Consider the following 16,345-nt stretch of genomic DNA (forward strand, 5'->3'; position numbering starts at 1 on the left):
AAGATGAACCCAGCAACGCCCACACCAAGACATGTAATACTTACTGTGGCAAAAAGGATAAAGAGAATTTTTATTATTTTTTTTTAATTTTTTTTTAACGTTTATTTATTTTTGAGACAGAGAGAGACAGAGCATGAACGGGGGAGGGTCAGAGAGAGGGAGACATAGAATCCGAAACAGGCTCCAGGTTCTGAGCTGTCAGCACAGAGCCCGACGCGGGGCTCGAACTCACCGAGAGATCATGACCTGAGCCGAAGTCGGCCACTTAACCGACTGAGCCACCTAGGCGCTCCTGAAGAGAATTTTTAAAGAAAGAGATGAGAAAACCATTATATATGAGGGAAACCCCATGAGGCTATCAGCTGAATTTCAGCAGAAACTACAGGCCAGAAAGGAATGGCATAATACATTCAAGGTGCTGAAAGGAAAACCCCTACAACCAAGAATACTATACCCAGCAAGGTTATCATTCAGAATAGGAGAGAGTTTCCAACAAAAATAAAAGTTAAATGTACTTAGAAGAAATGTTAAAGGGACCTGAGTGGAAAGAAAAGGACATAATGAGAAGTAAAAGGAAAAACTTTTAACAAGTAAAAGTAAACATACAATAAACATAATTGATTATCACTTGTAAAGCCAGTATAGAGGTTAAAACAGAAAATATCAATTATATCTATAAACATTAGCCAAAGGACTCAAAACAAAAGATGTCATATACATACATAAATATATACATATATTTACATATGTATATGTACATATATACATCATATACATAAAATGAGGGAAGGGGGAGTAAAAATTTACTGCTTTTAGAATGTGTTTGGACTTAACTGATCAATATAGACCACTATATATGTAGGACGCTATATATTAATCTCATGGTAATCACAAGGAAAAACTTATACACAAAAAATAAGAAGGAATCCAAACATAACACTAAAGTAGAAAGATAGAAATCACAAGGGAAGAGAGTAAAAGAAGTACAAAAACAATCGGAAAATAACAAAATGGGAGTAAGCACATAGCTACCAATAATTACTTTAAATGCAAATGATCTAAGTGCTCCAATCAGAAGACATAGTGTGACTGAACTGAATGGAATGGAATGAATGAATGAATAAGACCCATCTGTATATTGCATATAAGAGGCTTCAGACCTAGACATACATTCAGACTGAAAATGAAGTGGAAAAATATGTTCCAGAGGCTCCTGGCTGGCTCAGTTAGTGGTGTGTGTGATTCCGGATCTTGGGGTCATGCCTTTGAGCCCCATGTTGCACATAGAGCTTACTTTGAAAAAAAATATGTTCCATGCAAATGTTAAGTAGAGAAACATGCTGGGGTAGCATTACAAAATAGACTTTAAAACAAGCACTATAATGAGACAAAGGAGGACATTACATAATGGCAAAGATACCAGTTCAGCAAGAGGATATAACAGTTGTAAATATCTATGCACCTGGCATAGGAGCACCTAAATATATAAATATTAACAGACGTAAACAAAGAAATTGACAGTAATATGATAGCACTAGGGGACTTTGCCACCTCACATATCAATGGATAGATCATCCAGACAAAATTATTAAGGAAATGGTGGCTTTGAATAATACATTAGGCCAGATGTATACAGAATAGTCCATCCAAAAACAGACTATACATTCTTTTCAAGTGCACATGGAACATTCTCCAAGATACATCACCTGTTAGGCCACAAAACAAGTCTCAGTAAGTTCCAGAAGATTGGAATCCTATCAAACATCTTTTCTGACCACATGGTATAAAATTAGTAATTACAAGAAAGCAACTGTACAAAAACACAAACGTGGTGGCTGACAATGCTACTAAGCAAGTATTGGGTCAATTAAGAAATGAAAGAAGAAAATTTAAAAGTACCCAAAGAAAATAAAAATGGAAACAATGCTTCAAAATCTTTGGGACATGTAAGAGTAGTGCTAAGAGGGAAGTTTATAATGATACAGGCCTACCTCAAGAAATGAAAATTTCAAATAAATGTAATCACACATCTAAAGCAATTAGGAAAAGAAGAACACAAAGCCCAGAGCTGGTAGAAGGAAGGGAATAATAAGGACCAGAGCAGAAACAAATGAACAGGGACTAAAAACATAGAAAATACCAATACAACCAAGAGCTGGTTCTTTGAAAAATTAAAAATGAAGAACCTTTAGCCAGACTCATCACGAAAAAGGACTTAAAATCAGAAATTGAATGGGAGAAGTAACAACTGGCCCCACAGAAATACAAAAGATCATTAAGAGACTTATCGGAAATACTATATGCCAACAAATTTTATAACCTAGAAAACATGTATAGAATTCCGGAAACATATGTCTTCCAAGATTGAGTCAGGAAGAAATAGGAAATCTGAAGAGATTAACACTAACAGAATTGTACTGGTAATCAGAAAACTCCCAACAAACAAAAATCCAGGACCAGAATGCTTTACAAGGGAATTCTACCAAACATTTGAAGAGGAGTTCAGGGCGCTTGGGTGACTCAGTCAGTTGGGCAACTGACTTGGTATCAGCTCAGGTCATGATCTCACAGTTGTGACATCAAGCCCTATGTCAGCCTCTGCACTGAGCGGGAGCCTGCATGGGATTCTTGCGTTCACATGCATATTCTCTAAATAAATAACCATTAAAAAAAATTTTTTTAATGTTTCTCTCAAGAATGAATAAACAGAGTGCAAGCAGGGGAGGGGCAGAGAGAGAAGGAGACACAGAAACTGAAGCAGATTCCATGCTCTGAGCTGTCAGCACAGAGCCCGACATGGGGCTTTGAACTCATGAACTGCGAAATCATGACCTGAGCTAATGTCGGATGCTTAACTGACTGAGCCACCCAGGCACCCCAATAAATAACCATTTTTTAAAAATAAAGAAGAGTTAATACGTTTCCTTCCAAAACTCTTCCAAAAAGTAAAGAAAAAAGAAAAGTTCCAAATTCATTCTAAAAGGTCAGCATTAATGGGGCACCTGGGTGGCTCAGTTATGCGTCTGACTTCAGGTCATGATCTCACAGTTTGTGAGTTCGAGCCCCACATCAGGCTCTGTGCTGACAGCTCAGAGCCTGGAGCCTGCTTCAGATTCTGCGTCTCTCTTTCTCCCTGAACCTCCCCCACTCACATGCTGTCTCTGTCTGTCTCTCAAGAATAAATAAACATTAAAAAAATAAACAAAAGGCCAGGATTGATGATGATGATGGCGGCAGCCAGCATTACCTGGATACAAAAACCAAAGACACTAACAAAACAAACCCGTGAACCATAAGGCCATTATCCTTGATGAATATAGATGCAAAATCCTCATTATTAGCAAACAGAATTAAATAATACATTAAAAGTATAATTTGCCAAGGTCAAGTGTGATTAAAAATTCCAGGTATGCAAGAATAAACAAAATTAAGGCTAAAAGCAATATGATCATGGCACAAAAACACACATAGATCAATGGAACAGAATAGAGAACCCAGAAGTGGGCCCACAAACATATGGCCAACTAATCTTTGACAAAGCAGGAAAGAATATCCAATGGAATAAAGACTGTCTCTTCAGCAAATGGTGTTGGGAAAACTGAATAGCGACATGCACAATGAACCTGGACTGCTTTCTTACACATACACAAAAATAAACTCAAAATGGATGAAAGACCTAAATGCAAATAGGAAGCTATCAAAATCTTGGAGTAGAAAGGAGGCAAAAACCTCTTTGACCTTGGCCACACCAACTTCCTACTCAAATGTCTCAGGAGGCAAGGGAGACAAAAGCAAAAATGAACTATTGGGACCTCATCAAGATGAAAAGCTTCTGCATGGCAAAGGAAACAATCAGCAAAACTAAAAGGCAATCGACAGAATGGGAGAAGATGTTTGTAAATGACATATCGATAAAGGATTAGTATCCAAAATCTATAAAGAATTTATCAATCTCAGCACCCAAAAAACAAATAATCTAGTGAAGAAATGTGCAAAAGGCATGAATCGACACTTTTCCAAAGAAGACATCCACATGGCTAACACATGTAAAGATGCTCAACATCACTCATCATCAGGGAAATACAAAGCAAAACCCCAATGAGATACCACCTCACACCTGTCAGAATAACTAAAATGAGCAACTCAGGCAACAACATGTTGGCAAGGATGCAGAGAAAGAGGAGCTCTTTTGCACTGCTGGTGGGAATGCAAACTGGTGAAGCCACTCTGGAAAACAGTCTGGAGGTTCCTCAAAAAATTAAAAATAGAACTACCCTATGACCCAGCCATTGCACTACTAGGTATTTATCCATAGGATACAGGAGTGCTGATTCATAGGGGCACATGTACCCCAAGGTTTATAGAAGGAAGCACTGTCGACCATAGCCAAAGTATGGCAAGAGCCCAAATGTCCATCAACTGACGAATGGATAAAGATGTGAGATATATATATATCCACACACACACATATACACAATGAAATATTACCCAGCAATCAAAAATAATGAAATCTTGCCATTTGCAACAACATGGAACTAGCGTGTATTATGCTAAGCAAAATTAAAGAAATACAAATATATGATTTCACTCATATGTGGATTTTAAGATACAAAACAGATGAACATAAGGGAAGCAAAAATATAAAAATGGGGAGGGGGACAAAACATAAGAGATTCTTAAATGCAGAGAACAAAGTGTTGCTGGAGGGGTTGGGGGTGTGGGGAAGGGATAAATGGGCAGGGGGCATTAAGGAGGACACTTGTTGGGATGAGCACACTAGGTGTTATATGTAGAGGATGAATCGCTGGATTCTGCTCCTGAAATCATTGTTGCACTATATGCTAAGTTTGATGTAAATTATAAATAAAATTTAAAAAATAAAAGCAATATGGTCATCTCAATAGATACAAAAAGAAGTGTCTGACAAAACTGAACATTTGCTCATGTTAAAAACTCAAAGTGGGTTTAGAGAAAACATAATGTAGTAAAGGCTATATATATGAAAAACCCACAGGTAACATATTAAATGGTGAAAAACTGAAAGTTCTGAGATCAGGAATAAGACAAGGATATCGTCCTCACTGTTTCATCAACATAGTACTACCTGGAAGTCCTATCCACAGCAATCTGACAGGAAACATAAATAAAAGGCATTCAAGTTGTTACAGAAGAGTAAAATTAACTATTTACAGATGATATACTATATATAGGAAACTGTAAAGGTTCCACCCAAACCTATTAGAATAAATGAGTTCATTCAAGTTTCAGGGTACAAAATTAGTATACAGAAATATGTTTGCATTTATATATGCTCATAATGAAGTAGCAGAAAAAAGAAATGAAGTAAACCAATTCCATTTACAATTGAGTCAAAAGTATAAAATACCAAAGGAGGGGCGCCTGGGTGGCGCAGTCGGTTAAGCGTCCGACTTCAGCCAGGTCACGATCTCGCGGTCCGTGAGTTCGAGCCCCGCGTCGGGCTCTGGGCTGATGGCTCAGAGCCTGGAGCCTGTTTCCGATTCTGTGTCTCCCTCTCTCACTGCCCCTCCCCCGTTCATGCTCTGTCTCTCTCTGTCCCAAAAATAAATAAACGTTGGGAAAAAAAATTAAAATAAAATAAAATACCAAAGGAGACATACAGATGACCAAGACACACATGAAAAGATGCTCAACATCACTAATCATAAGGGAAATACAAATCAAAACTACAATGAGATATTACCTCACACCTGTCAGAATGGCTAAAAACAATACAAGAAACAACAGATGTTGGCAAGGATGCAGAGAAAGGGGAACCCTCTTGCATTGTTGGTGGGAATGCAAACTAGTGCACCCAGTCTGGAAAACAGCATGGAGAGTACTCAAAAAACTTAAAAATAGAATTACCCTACAATCCAGCAATTGGCATTACTAGGTATTTACTCAAAGAATAGAAAAATACTCATTCAAAGGTATTCATGCACCTCAGTGTTTATAGCAGCATTATCTACAGTAGCTAAATTAGAGCAACAGCCCAAATGTACACCGACTGATGAATGAATAAAGAAGACATGGTGTAGGGGTACCTGGCTGGCTTAGTAGTACAGCATGTGATTCTTGGTCTCAGGTTGTGAGTTTGAGCCCCATGTTGGGTGTAGAGATTATGTTAAAATTTTTTAAACTTTTTTTTTTTTTTTGAGACAGACTGTGCAAGCAGAGGGGCATTGAGAGGGAGGGAGGGAAGGAGAGAGAGAGAGACAGTCAGTCAGTGCGAGCAGAGGGGCAGTGAGGGGGAGAGAGAGAGAATCCCAAGCAGGTTCTACACTGTCAGCACAGAGCCCAATGCAGGGCTCAAACTCCCAAACTGTGAGATCATGACCTGAGCTGAAACCAAGAGTCAGATACTTAACTGACTAAGCCACCCAGGCACCCCAGTTTTTTAAACTCAAAAAAAAAAAAAGATGTGATATATGTATATACAGTGGAATATTTCTCAGCCATTAAAAATGAAATCTGCAAAATAAGAGAAAGAGATCATTTAGTACATGATTTAACTCGTGAGATTTGAGAAATAAAACAAGCAAAGGGAAAAAGAGAGGCAAATGAAGAAATAGACTCAACTATAGAGAACAAACTGATGGTTACCAGAGGAGGGGATGGGGTTGGAGGGATGGGTTTAAATAGGTAGTGGAGATTAGTATACTTGTGATGAGCACCAGGTGATATATGGAATTGTGGAATCACTATATTGAGCAACTGGAACTAGTAAATCACTATGTTAACTGAAATTTTAATAAAAACTTGTTTTAAAAGTATAAAATACCTAGGAATAAGTTAAACCAAGAAGGATAAAGACCTATACTCTGAAAACTATAAGACATTGATGAAAGAAATTGAAGATAAAGCAAAGAAATGGAAAGATCGACCATGCTCATGGCATGGAAGAATTCATATTGTTAAAATGTCCATACTACCCAGAGCAATCTACAGATTCATTGTAATCCCTATGAAAATACCAACAGTATTTTTTCACAGAATTGGAACAAATAATACTAAAATTTGTATGGAACCACAAAGATCCCATGAAGATTGTCAAAGCAACCTAGAGAAAGAACAGAGCTGGAGTATCACAATCCCAGGCTATAAGCTATTCTACAAAGCTGTACTCATCAAAACAGTATGATACTGGCACAAAACGAGAAACATAGATCAAAGGAACAAAATATAGAGGCCAGAAACAAACCCACACTTCAATGGTCAATTAACGTACAATAAAGATAACAAGAATATACAGAGAGGAAAATACAGTCTCTTCAAAATGGTGTTTGGAAAACTGTACAGCTACATGCAAACGAATGAAATAACCATGTTCTTACACCATACATAAACATAAACTCAAAATGGATTAATGACCTAAATGTGAGACTTGAAACCATAAAACTCCTGAAAGAAAACAGAGGCAGTAATCTCTTGAACATAGACCTTAGCAACTATTTTCTGGATATATCTCCCAGGCAAGAAAAACATTAAGTGAAAATGAATTATTGGGACTACATCTAACTAAAAATCTATCGCACAGTAAAGGAAACCATCAATAAAATGCAAGGACAATCTAGTGAATGGGAGAAGATACTTGCAAGTGACATTTCATACAGGGTTAATATTTAAAATGTATAAGGAACTCCTAAAACTCAACAACAAAAAATCTAATTTAAAAATGGGCAGAGTCCCTGAACAGACATTTTTCTAAAGACTTACAGATGGCCAACAGACACAAAAAAATGCTCAACATCGGTAATCATCAGGGAAATGCAGACCAAAACCACAATGAGATATCACCTCACACCAGTCAGAATAGCTGTCATCAAAAAGACTGAAATATTAAGTGGTGACAAGGATGTGGCAAGAAGAGCGCCCTTGTGCACTGTTGGTAAGAATATAAATTGGTGAAACCATTGTGGAAAATTGTATAGTGGTTTCTCAAAAAATTCAATAAAAATAGAACTAATATGATCCAGTAATTCCACTGCTGGGTATTTACTCAGGGAAAGTGATCAAAATTTTAAAATGTATCTGCACCACTATGTTCACTGAAGCATTATTTGTAGTAACCAAAGTATGGATGTAACCTTACTGTCCATCAGTAGATGAATGGAAAAAGATTTGATATATGTGTTACACACACATACACACAATGAAGTATTACTTGGCCATAAAAAATGAAATCTTGTCATTCATGACAGCACAGATGGACCTAAAGGACATTGCTAAGTGGGATAAGTCAGAGAATGGCAAATATTAAGTGATTTCACTTACATGTGGAATCAGTGAACACAAAACAGAAAGTTTCATAAACACACACTACAGATTGGTTGCTAGAACAGAGGATGTTGGGAGATGGGCACGATACATGGGGGGGATTAAGATTAAAATTTTTAGTTACAGGGCACCTGGCTGGCTCAGTAGAGCATCTGACTCTTGATCTCAGGGTCAAGAGTTCAAACCCCACACTGGGTGTGGAGCCTACTTTAAATTTATAGTTACAAATAAGTCAATGGGAATGAAAAATACAGAGAATATAGTCAATAATATGGTCATAATTTGGGGGACAGATGGTAACTACAGTTATCTTTGGCATCGTATGCAGTACAGAATTGCTGAATTGCTATATTCTACCCCTAAAGCTAATATAACATGGTATGTCAACTGTGCTTCAATTAAATACACACACACAGACACAGTCTTAACAATTCTACTAGGACACTCTTACCACTTCATCATTCACAGTTGTTTGCTGTAGGTTTCTCACTGTTTTTAATAGCCAGTATATTCCTGTATTTCATAGTTTGAGACTGTATGCCTATGAATTTAAATATTCTTCCTGTATCATCTGAAATGGCCATATTTGTTCACTGATAAAATTCAGATACTTAAAACTGCACCTTGCTCATGATAGGTACATAATAAATATTTGAATGAATTAATACAGGAGTTTACTTTCTAACAAATATGGTAATTTCACTTTTCTTCCAGCTTTATTAATATACGTAATAATGTGTAAGCTTAATGAACACATGTTGATTTGATAGACTTCTATGTTGCAAAATGATTACTTACAGTGTTAGTTAACACCCACATGATTTCACATAATTATTTCTTTTTTTGTTGTGAGACTATTGAAGAGTCTCTGTCAACAACTTTCAAGTGTGTAGTACAATAGTATTAATTGCAGTCACCATGCTGTAGAACCTATTCAGAACTGGAATAGGTTTGATCACATCTTACTTCTCAAAATCCACAACACTAACCTCCTGGAAAAGCTATCCAAGAAAACGTTCGTGTCCCGGATAGATCACACTGAGTTTAACAGATATAACACTGCAGTCTGACAAGTGGACCCCTAAATTGATCTCTGTCTTGCCCTGATCTTTAAACTGTCTTTGTAAATGTTCTATCTTGTTCCCACCACATAAGGCCTGGAGGTCACATCCAAGGTGTATACCCTCTTAGAACCCATGAACCATAACTTCTCTCATAAGCAAGGCAGCACTGATAATATTTAAGCCTAAACTTCCATAAAAAAACAATCTTTCAAGCATAGCCATACTTCTGTTCACTGTTCTCATTACTTCTGTTCTGGGTGCTTTCATTTTACAGGCTGGAGGCCCAAACCCTGGAGGTAGTTTATTGTTTCAACCAAAGAGCAAATGCTGAGACCCATATCCAAGTAGTTATCTGCTGGGAAAGGATACCCCAGGCCCACATCCCAAATGGCATCACCCGTGCACAGAATCTCATTGCTGGCAGGGATACTGGCCTAAGATGACATCACTCCCTCCGAAGATCTCCTGAATAGAAATGACTTCACCCAGTTCATGAGCTTCTGCACCAGCAATATCCGTGGCTGACCCTCCTAATGCAGAAAGTAGACAAAGGACAATTTTGCTGATCTTCTTTTGATATTCTGTTTTGTTCCTGAGCTGCTTGCAGTCTGCTTAGCCCATTATCCAGGCATACCTGCATTCTGCCAAAACATACCCCCACACTGCCATGCTTGTAGGGGAATCTGACAGAAAACTGTGTCATTCCAAAAATAACTTTTTTCAGGAGATACCTCACTCCTATTAGTCTGCCTCTTAACCCTGTGGGAAGAAGACCACTCTCCAGCACCTTCTACGGCAGCCCTCCATCTTTCCACCATGACCTCCTGCCCTGCATCACCAACCACAAAATACTAATCTTTACATCTATTTTATTATCATTAGCTCATGGCCTCCAACAGTGTAACTGCCAAGCTTGCCGCCTTGAATATTGTCAAATGCACACTTTATAAGTCCACAAAGATACTGTTAGAGTCCACAAAATAATTTCATATCTTTACATAGTACCTACCAGATTTAGTAGAGACCTTGGTTATGGGCTAGCCTACAAGGACTTCTTATACTCCCGTAATGTTTTCCATGTATTCCATGGCAACTTAAGCCATACTCTTGGATAATCACCACTACCATCACCCCAAAGTTTCCTTACTATCGAACCATCAGAAGATCAGTTGCCTTAATCATGTTCTCTTTTGCTCTGTGTTTATGATGCTTTGACACTTTAGGGATCAATCTGTCCAGGAAGATACTGCTCCTTCAGGTCTGGCTAATCCCTAAAGGTAGTAAACAACTTGATCAGGAACATTTCTTTCTTGTGGAAACCAAATCATTCAGTATCCAATATCCCCAACCTCCTTTAACTCTTACATGCAAAGCCAGTATTTCTCCTACCTAAGTCGACCCAGGACCAGATACCAGAAAACTAGATACATTGCCTATGACCCAAAATCTGGTGGCATTAGTCAAACTAGCCAATTCTGTTCAGCCCTACCTTGCTCTTTCAGTGAAAACCCAATGAAGACTGTGGCCTGTGTTTTCTCCTTTCTTCAGACCAATTCTGAACCCTCATGGGGAGTCATGCTGTCTACCCTTTGGGCTGTGGTAAACTCTTCTTTCAGTGTTTTTAATTTCCCTGTGTCTTTATTCAGTCACTTTCAGAAATTAAGATCAAGGCACCAATCTACCATTTCTTTGCTTTTTTCATAAGTTTTACTGCTTATGTATAGACCCCAAAGCAAAGTATTTCCCTCCTTAGTTGATTTTTGAACTATATATAAAAGCTTTTGTTACTGAGTCATTCCTTTGTTATTTTATTCACTCACTGTGTATTAATGTTCAAACTTATTAGGTAATTACAATGTTTTTCCAAAGTGTTTGTGCAATATCTCTGTGGTTTAATTTGCCTTTCCCTATTACTGATGGTATGAACATCTTGTCAAGCACTATGGCTATTTGTTTTCCTCCTTGTTGGAATACCAGTCATGGCTTTGGCTAATTTTTCTAATAGTTGTTCTTTTAAAATAATTTTGAAGTCTTTTGTTAAACAATGTGGTGCTCCTCATTCATGAATAACAAGATTGCATTAGTTTCCACTTAATGTGTTTTCAGTTTTGATATAGTATCTTAAGAAAAATATCTTTTTTTTTTTTTTTTAAGAGAGAGCACGAGCTGGGGAAGTTGAGAAGAAGGAGAAGAGAGAGAATCTTAAGCAGGCTCCACACCCAATGAGGAGCCCTGTGTGTGCCTTGATCTCACGACCCTGAGCCGAAATCAAGAGTTGGATGTTTAATGGACTGAGCCACCTAGGCACCCCAAAGAAAGATTTCTTAATTTGGGCATAGCTAATTTTGTTTCCAAAATTTTTACTCTGTGGTCATAAATATGTTCACCTGTCTTGAATTCCCAAATTTTTATACTTTTTGTTTCTCATTCATGTGCTTAATCCATTTAGAATTGGCCTTTTTTTTGTTACCAATATGTCTAATTTTGTCTCATCCACCATGAACATAAAATTGTCACAAGACTGTATATTGAAAATTTTGCCTTTCTCTGAGAACACAGAGAAAGGAGAATTCTTGTACACTTTGGTGGGAATGCAAACTGCCAGTCGGAAGAGCTGGTACAGCCAGTATGGAGGGTCCTCAGAATGTTAAAAGTAGAACCACCCTGTGATCCAGTGATCACACTACTTGGTATTTACCCAAAGAATACAAAAGTATTATTTCAAATGCACCTCTGTTTATAGCAGCACTATCTCTAATAGCCAAATTATGGAAACAGCCCAAGTGTACGTTGATGAATGGATAAAGAAGATGTGGTATCTGTAACAAAGGAATACTAGCCATAAAAAGGAATGAAATCTTGCCATTTGCAACAATATGGATGGAGCTGGAGAGTGTTATGCTAAGCGAAGTAAGTCAGCCAAATATCAGATTTCACTTATCTGTATAATTTAAGAAAACAAACAAGCAAGGGGGGGGAAAAGGAGAGGCAAAGCAAGACTCTTTTTTTAGTGTTTATTTTTGAGAGGGACAGTGCAAGTGGAGGAGGGGCAGAGAGAGAGGGAGACAGAGAATCTGAAGCAGGCTCCAGGCTCTGATCTGTCAGCACAGTGCCCGATGTGGGGCTTGAACCCACAAATTGAGAGATCACGACTTGAGCTGAAGTCGGATGCTTAACTGACTGAGCCACCCAGGCACCCCATAAACAGACTCTTAACTATAGAGAACAAACTGATGGTTACTAGAGGGGAAATGGGGGGGGGGGGGGAAATGGGTGAAACAGGTGATGGGGATTAAGTAATGCACTTGTGATGAGCACCAGGTGATGTATGGAATTGAGTCACTATTTGTACACCTGAAACTACAATTACTCTGTATATTAATTGGAATTTAAATGAAAACTTTATTTTTTAATGTTTATTTATTTGGAGGGAGAGAGCATGAGCAGGGAGGGGCAGAGAGAGCCGGGTAGAGGATCGAACCAGGCTCTGCACTGACAGCAGCGAGCCTAGTGTGGGGCTCAAAGTCATGAACTGTGAGATCATGACCTGAGTTGAAATTGGAGGTTCAACTGACTCAGCCACCCAGGCTCCCCTTAAATGAAAATATTAAAAAATAATAAATATAGTGAGTTTAAAAAAAACCATTTTTTTAAAAGTTTGCTTTTCTCTACTGATTTGGAGTGTAACATCAGCCATCGGGAGAAAAATCCATATAAATTTGGATCTGTTCTGAACATTGTATTTTATTCCTTTGGTCAGTTGGGACTCATCTCTGCATGACTACCTCTTGCCTTCATTATACTAACTTTACTGTGTCTCTTAATGCTGGAGAGTGCTATTTTTTGTGGCATTATTCCTTTTTTTTTTTTTTTTTTTGGCAGTTTTGGTTTTTACTTTTTTTAATATTAAATATAATTTATTGTCAAATTGGTTTCCAGAGTGCCATTATTCTTAAGGAATGCTGTCTTTCCTTGGTTCTTTGCTAGAATTTGGAAATTACAGCAGAGTTAGAGAAAAAGTTGGTAGACTAGTACAAAGGACTCCAATACAACTACTCAGATTCACTAATTCTTTTTTTTTTTTTTTTTTTTAAGTTTATTTATTTTGGGACAGAGAGAGACAGAGCATGAACGGGGGAGGGGCAGAGAGAGAGGGAGACACAGAATCGGAAACAGGCTCCAGGCTCTGAGCCATCAGCCCAGAGCCCGACGCGGGGCTCGAACTCACGGACCGCGAGATCGTGACCTGGCTGAAGTCGGACGCTTAACCGACTGCGCCACCCAGGCGCCCCCAGATTCACTAATCCTTAAAGTTTGCTACTTCTTTCTCATTCATTCTCGCTCTCCTGTTTCTTCTCAGACACGTGTATTTTCCTCCTGAAATGTTCAAGGGTAAGTTGCATTCACCATGCCTCTTTAACCCCGTAATATTTTCAGTAGGTGTTTCTGAAGCACAAGAGCGTTCTCTGATTTATAGTCCATATTCCTTTTATCAGCTGTTTCATGTTCTTATGGTAAAATTTATCCTTCAGTTCAAAGCCATGTATTGATTTCAATGGCCATGGTACTTTAACCAACTTGAAATATTTTCCTTAACTTTGTCTTTTATGATATAGACAATTTTTAAGAACACAGCAGTTTCCTTTGTTGAGTATCTTTCAACTGCTGTTTGTTTCTTTTTTAAGCTTCATGTTTTATATAAAAAACATTCATGTTTTATATTTTTGGCTGGATATCAAAAAAGAGACATATATATCAAAGATAGCACCTAGACAGAAGCCAATGAAGTCATTTATTCCAACATTGTTAATGTTAGTTTTGATTACTTTGGTAAAATACGGTAGGTGTCTGGTTTTTACTTGTACAAGTCTTATTTTCCCATTTATAATTAGTTGTGGGAGATCCATATATATTTTTATGTCAGTTTGTTAATTTCATCTAATGCTTAGTCTACTTTTGATGAGATGTTAGCTGAATCTCTGAATCTCTAAATCATTGTAAGGAGAATTTGAGTTTCTGGTATTGGACTTTACAAAAACCATGGTGTTTCTTCCTATATATTTATGTCTTCTTCAATGGAGTTCAATATTTTACAATTCTTTTTTTTTTTTTTAAGAAACAAAAGGAAAAGATAAAGCTAGCCCAATTTCTTACAATTTGTTCTTAACATTTAATAAACTTTTATATTCACCTTGCTATACATTAGATCTCCAGAATCTATTCATCCTACATAACTGAGATTTTGTGCCCTTGATCTACATTTCCTGTTACTTCCACCCCACCCCCACCCCACCTAGCCTTTTGTAAGGATTATTTCACTTAGCAGAATGTCCTTCAGCTGTATCCATGTGGTTACAAATAACAGGATTTCCTTCTTTTTATGGCTGAATAATATTCTACAATACATACATATCACATCTTATGTATTCATCTATAGATGGACATGAGTTTTTTCCATATCTTGTATATTGTGAGTAGTGTAATTACCTTACTTTTAAATGTTACACCTTTTAATTTTTCTGATTGTGTATTGTATTTTATCCAGCTACCTTAGTAAACTTTAAAATTCTAATTTTTAGGTGTTGTTTTGGTTTGACACATAGGCAATCATATTATCTATAACTAATTACAGGGTTTTTTTTTTCATACTAATTCTTACTTTATATATTTTTCCTGACACCAATAGAACAATACTTCCAGTACATTGATGACTACAAAGTAGGAAAAACAGCTTATTTGTGTTTTTCTTCATCCTAATGGGATATGCTTTCCATCTTTACCATTTATTTTGTAGGTTGTTGTAAAGGCTTTTAGTAACCCTATTACCCTACTTCTCATAGTTTGGGTAGGCTTTCTCCTGAATGCCTTCTGAACTTCTTAAATGCATTCCCTTTATTCCTCTAAGATATTTGTTCACCGAAATTATTCAAGTATGTAGAACTGTACCTGCATTAGGTGCCTATTATTTGAATGAATAAATGAATGAATGGAAGCATTTAAAAAAATTTTTATGTTTATTTATTTTTGAGAGAGAGAGAGAGTGCCAGCAGGGGCGGGAGTCAGAGAGAGTGAGACACAGAATCTGAAGCAGGCTCCAGGCTCTGGGCTGTCAGCACAGAGCCCAATGTGGGGACTGAACCCATGAACAGTGAGATCTCAACCTGAGCTGAAGCAGACGCCCAACCAACTGAACCACCCAGTCACCCCAAGAAAGCATTTTAAAAAACCAACATGGTATACCTTAGTAGAAGATGGCAGCATAGTAGGAGGATGCTCAGCTCGTTTTGTCCTTCAAACACAACTAGGTAGCGACCAAATCATTCTGAGTACCCCACATATCAACCTGAAGACTGCCAGAATAAACTCCACAACTGAAGGGAGAGAAGAAGCCACATGGAAGAGGGTAGGAAGGGGGGAGACATGGTTTGGGGAAATGGATCACAGATGCTGTGATCACACAGAAGGGGGAGAGGGCAAGAGAGGAGGAGCACATAAGGGACGCAAGGGAGAACATTTGCCCAGAGCCATTGGCCAGGAAAACGAGAGGGGCTGATTTTTGTGAGTTTCTGCAACTAGTGGAGCTTAAAGACTGGAGGCTTTTTTCAAATGTTTATTTGAGAGAGAGTGTGTGCAAACGGGGTAGGGGCAGAGAGGGAGAGAGAGAGAACCCCAAGCCCAAGCTGTTAGTGGGGCTCGATCTCATGAACCATGAGATCATGACCTGAGCCAAAATCAAGAGTCATGTGGATAGGTCTCTTAGGATAAAGAAAGCAAAAGCAAAAATAAACTAGTGGGACTACAATGAAATAAAAAGGTTTTGCACAGCAAAAGGAATGATAAACAAAATAAAAGGCAACCTAGGGAATGGGAGAAGATATTTGCAAATGATACATCTGATAAGGAGGTAACATGGAAAAATATAAAAATATAAAAAGAGCTTATACAACTCAACACCAAAAAACTCCAAACAATCTGATTAAAGA

The 16,345-nt window shown here is 37.8% G+C and overlaps 1 long non-coding RNA gene across 4 annotated transcripts in view; it reads left to right on the forward strand.

The window, feature by feature from the left end:
• Positions 1–11,457, forward strand: part of LOC123605240 — a 33,643-nt gene extending 22,186 nt beyond the window's left edge. For all 4 annotated transcript variants that reach the window (XR_006715679.1, XR_006715678.1, XR_006715677.1 and 1 more), the window contains exon 7: positions 9,637–11,457. This is a non-coding gene — a long non-coding RNA (uncharacterized LOC123605240). The remainder of the gene's footprint in view (positions 1–9,636) is intronic.
• The last annotated feature ends 4,888 nt before the right edge of the window (positions 11,458–16,345 follow it).

This window comes from Leopardus geoffroyi, chromosome A2 (genome assembly GCF_018350155.1).
Source record: "Leopardus geoffroyi isolate Oge1 chromosome A2, O.geoffroyi_Oge1_pat1.0, whole genome shotgun sequence".
Lineage (NCBI taxonomy): Eukaryota > Metazoa > Chordata > Mammalia > Carnivora > Felidae > Leopardus > Leopardus geoffroyi.